The sequence below is a fragment of the Cupressus sempervirens genome, chromosome 2 (assembly GCF_028749045.1).
Source record: "Cupressus sempervirens isolate cs-2001-9-10 chromosome 2, ASM2874904v1, whole genome shotgun sequence".
Lineage (NCBI taxonomy): Eukaryota > Viridiplantae > Streptophyta > Pinopsida > Cupressales > Cupressaceae > Cupressus > Cupressus sempervirens.
Genome location: NC_143119.1, coordinates 124,581,222 through 124,586,635, shown reverse-complemented (window position 1 = coordinate 124,586,635; position 5,414 = coordinate 124,581,222).

Genomic DNA, 5,414 nt, shown 5'->3' with positions numbered 1-5,414 from the left:
TTGCCTGAATTTTTTTGAAAAAGATGAGAGCATGAAAACATATTTTGAGCATGTGTAATTTGGGCAAAGGTGTTTGAGAGAAATTTAGAAAAGAAAATTGTTGTCTTGAAAATTTGGTTGAAGAAAGAAAGAAGGTTGTGTTAAAAGCACTACAAAATCTAAGCAAATTGTTTGAAGAAGTCGACGATGAATTCAAAGAAGATATTGAAGCCATAATTTCAGGTGATTTATTTGTGTAAGTTTTTTTAATTTATTTAAATGGAGAAGACAAAAATATAGTTAAGAAAGGGAATGGAAGTTTAATTTATCAAAAAGATTGTTTAAAAGATGAATTGGAAAAATTAGAGAAGTGTATTTCAGATTTGTTAGAGAATTTCAATTTTATTGGAAAGGAAATATATGATTATCTATGTTGAATTGAGAATCTTAAAAAGAACTAGAAAATGTGAGAAAAGAAAATCTTGAACTAAAGAAGAATCTAAATTTGTTTGATGAAGTTAAAAGGAAAAATGAAGATTTAGAAAAACAAAAATTGCAAGTTTTGGAAAAAGAGAAAGAAAAATTGAAATAACTATGTGATATTAATGGTTTGTTCCCATTTTTAAGAGCTCTAAATGCTACTTTTCTTGCTCTTATCCCCAAGCAGGAGGGGGCTGATAGGTTGAGCCAATTTCGGCCCATCTCTTTATGCAATGTTATCTACAAAATTATTTCTAAACTTATTGTGGATAGGTTAAAGAAGGGGCTTGCTGACTTGATCTCTGAGGACCAAAGTGGTTTTGTCGCGAGTAGACAAATTCTAGATGGGATTGTTATTTCTATTGAGGTCATCCATTCTATGGCCAAATCAAAAGAAAAAGTGATATTTATCAAATTGGATATGGCAAAGGCTTATGATAGAGTAAAGTGGTCCTTTCTACAGAGGGTTCTTAGTGCCATCAGCTTTGCAAAAGACTGGATTCAATGGGTTTGGAGTTGTATTACTTCGGTCTCTTTCTCAGTGCTTATTAATGAGAATCATTCTGAGCTTTTTGGGGCCTCAAGGGGGCTTTGTCAGGGAGACCTTCTCTGCCCTTATTTGTTTATTCTATTGGCAGAAGGTTTAGGGAGATGGATTAAACAAAATGTGGATTCTAGTTTTATTCAAGGTTGGAGGTGTGGTGGAGTTTTACCTCCACAGACTCATTTGCAATTTGTAGATGATACTGCTTTGATGGGAATGGCTATAATAAGGGAGGCATCAAATCTTCATAGGGTCTTGGATGTGTACCTTGTAGCCTCAAGATAACAGATTAATGAGGGAAAGTCTTCCATCTACTTCTTCAATACTTCGGGCTCTATTCAACAAAGGATTGCTCACATCTTGAGCTTTCATATTGGGAATCTTCCAGTGAAGTATCTTGGCATTCCCATCTTAGTAAGTAGGCTTCCCAAGGAGTCTTGGCAGGTTATTTTGGATAAGTTTCAGGTGAAAGTTAATCATTGGACTCACCATTGGTTATCCTTTGCTGGTCATGTCCAATTGATTAAGTCAGTTGTGCAGGCTTTGCCCATTTATAGATGCATGCTCCAAGTTTCTCCTACAAGCTTCCTTAAGGATCTAGATTCTGTGATTTGCCATTTTTTGTGGGCTGGCTGCTTGGAGACCTCCAAATGGAGTTTGGTTAGATGGGAAGTGGTGTGTAGTCTAAAACATTATGGGGGTCTTGGCTTGAGGCAGTCGGCTTTGACAAGTGAGGCACTAGCTGCTAAACTTTACTAGCAGTGGTGTAATGAGTAGGACAAGAGCTGGGTGAGGGTTCTTTCTCAGAAGTATCTCCCAAGGATTTCTCATCTTGATATTTCTAGGTATCCTCCTGGCGGGAAGGGATCTGTGATTTGGGATACTTTAAAGAAAGGGGCTAAGCTTATTAAGGATGGATTATTTTGGATCTACAAGAGAGGGGCAGAGGCTCAATTCTGGTCAGACTCTTAGGATGGATTTCCCCCAATAATTTCTCAGTTCCCTAACTTAGAGTTTTTGTGCCAACAATTTTTGGAGGCTAGTTGGTCACGGGTGAGTGATTTTAAGTCCTTTTTCCCTTGTGGTCGGACGGAAATGGCTAAATGGAAATTCCCAAAGGAATGGCCAGTTGCTGATTTACCAGAGGAGTGTGCTATGCTACAAAATATACTCTCCAATAGAAGATGTTGTTCTCTCTGGGATGACGATGTGCTAGCCTAGTTTCCCAATTCTAAGGGGACTTATATAGTTACCTCAGGATATAGCAAATTGGTGTCTTATAAGATGGTTATGCCTGAAGTGTAGTGGTGGAAGAAGGTTTCGAACAAGCTTTCTTGGCCAAAGTGTAATTGTTTTATTTGGATGTTGGCTTGGAATAAGTGTTTGATTTGGGATAATATCCAGAAAAGAGGATTCCATGGACCCTCTATGTCTGTTATGTGCGGGGCTAATGAGGAGTACTCTTCCCATTTTTTTTCGTTGCCCTTTTGCCCTCTAGCTTTGGCATTTCTGGTGGGGAGTTTGGACAACACCTTGCGTCCATGCTTCCTCCTTGATTGAGTTTTGGTAGGGGATGGGACGGCCACCTTCTATGAATCCTTTTTTGTAGGAGGTGTGGTTTGTGGGGCCTATCTTCTTATTATGGCAGATTTGGCTGGAGCGCAATTGGAGGATCTTCCAAGGTGAGCAGAGGCTAGTGCAACAAATCCAACAGAGGTTATTGGGTATGATTCAAGAGACTGTGGAGGCTAAGTGTGAAGTGGAATTACCTTTGGGGAAATGAGATACAAAGTTGGTGGAGAAATTAGGGACTTTGAGGTCTTCTTTGGCATTAACTAGAGCTAAGAGACAACATTGTGCCAAGAAAAAAATTGACAGGGTTGGTAAATGGTAGCTTCCCCCCTATGGGGTCTTGAAGATCAATATTGATGGTTCTTTAAGGGGTAATCCTAGCTTGGCTGGTATAGGAGGGATTGGTAGAGATGCTGGGGGCTCAGTGGCTTTTATCTTTTCGATCTATTAAGGGATTCAAACCATTAACCTAGTGGAGGGGTTGGCTCTTCTTGTTGCTCTTGAGAAAGCTTACGCTCTAGGCTGGAGAATGATTGTTTGTGAATCCGACTCCCAGGTTTTGATCAAGCTACTTATTAAACAGAAGGTGGCTGATGTTAATTGGCAATTGGCTAGGATTGTGCAACAAATTTTGCAAATCAATTCTTTGATGGATTTGGTGACTTTTTCTCATATTCCAAGGGAGTGGAATAGGGTAGCTGACTGCTTGGTCAGATGGGCCTCTGAGCATGCTGAGGGATGGAGGATTGAGGATTGGGATTTGGTTCCTAAAGAGCTCCATTTTGATTTGAGAAGCAATCTTGATGTTGATAGGAAGGATGATGTTAGATGATAGTGCTGGTTGTTTTGTCACTATTTAGGGCTATCCTTGTGCTTATTGTTGGGACATTTGGTTCCAACTCTCTTTGTATTAATGCTTTCTGATTCTTAATAAAGTTTTTACCCCCTTTTATTTCATGGTTTGTTCCCATTTAATGTTGATGATGTATTCAAATTTTCTTTAGGGAAAGAGTGCAATGATGAAGGTAAGAATATGTCTATAGGTATTAATGGAGTTTGTCATGATGAAAATAAAATTTATTTTAAAGATAATATTATTTTGAAGATATTGTGGAATTTTTTTTTAAAGAAAGTGCATTAGGAAAGCATGGGCAAGGCATGAAAGAGCCCATTCAACACATTTGGAGGCCAAAATATATAGGCCTAGGATTTGGTAAGAAAGATAGATCTAATGTTGCTAGTGTGAAAAGATAAGAGAAATCAGTTGAAAGAGTGTATTTTTCTCATTGTCGCAAAGGGGGACATTTTGAGGATAAATTTTGGGATCTTCACACTTGTCAAATTTGTGGGTTGAAGAGTCACAGTGAAAAGACATGTTGGAATCGAGATTATAATAGAAATCTATGAAAAATTGTATGCAATTTGATTATGGATGGATCAATGGATCTTGTTGGAAGAGGGTGACAACGATGTTAAAAGGTTGTACAAACCTTCAAGTTTGGATGTCAAAAGAGACACTAGAGGATCAAGGTTCAAATGTTTGAGTTAAGTAGTTGATGACTACTTGTTCTAATTGGCATATGGATGTGTCACAAGTCATCTCTATATTAAAGAAAGGAGGGGAAGACCGAGCCTTGTGATCTCTCCTAAAAAATAGAAATTAATGAAGAGTTGGTCGACTTGTATTAGAAACTATTAGAAATATTATGTGATTCTATAAAAAGAAAAACATTTGTGAAACTCAACATCAAGGGAGAGAATGTTAGAAAAGTGATGTTGAAGTCACCATCAAAGCTCATAGTTTCTGCGTGAAAGCTTTTATTTGAGTCTATGTCAAGTTTACCTTTAGTTTAAGTTTTAAACTATTGTCCCACCGCCTTCTCCAATGTGTAGACCATAGCATAGATAATGCATGATTTTCCTATGTTCCTCTCAATAATTTGCATGTAGATATAATCTTTTGATTTTAATAGATAGAAATGGAATTCATTCAGGCATCATTGTTTCTATACATAGGAAGCAGTTCATGATTATGTAGATCTGCTATTAGGGAATCAAAAACCCAAATTTCTCAAAATAAATGTTATATTTTGTCAAGTGCTAGTCACTAAATGTGTAATTGTAAAGATGAATTTGTCATTGCTTAAAATACTACAAGACTAAGCTAAAATATGTCGCTAGTTGGAGATTGAAGAGCCTCCTATTTGAAGTTTGAAAATTGTTAAATTAAATAATGCAATTGAAGTCTTCAAGAGTTGGATAAGTCAAGAGTTTTGATTCGAATTTGATAAAGAAAAACATACTAATAGTAATGGGTATGTTCAAGAGTCATGATAGACCATTTTGAAAACAAATTAGTCTAGTTTTTAAAAATTTGTGCAGTACAACATATCAATCAGTGAATCATTTAGCTAATGATGTTATTTGAGCAAAAAATTATTGAATGGGGAAGTGAGATCTTCAAATAAACTATGTATCCACTTACAAGAATCCAAACATGACTAAAACAAAGTCTTTAAATATGGAAGATAATTAGGCTCAATTACCAATAGAAATATTATATTTGAAGTAAGATGGAAGGGAGAATATATTATATAAAGAGAAGTATCTATATCTAGTATCCTGGTCTCTTAAAGGTTAAGGTGTCTTTCTCTTATCAATAAAAAATTTAATTAATATAGAAAATAAAATTATATGGTGCATTATAAATATTAGATTAAAAAATATTTTAAAAAAATATATCAATATTAAATATACAATCAACTGTACTAAGGTTTTTGAAATATTTGAATGTAACATATATATTATACAAATTTATTATTTAATATAATATAATTTA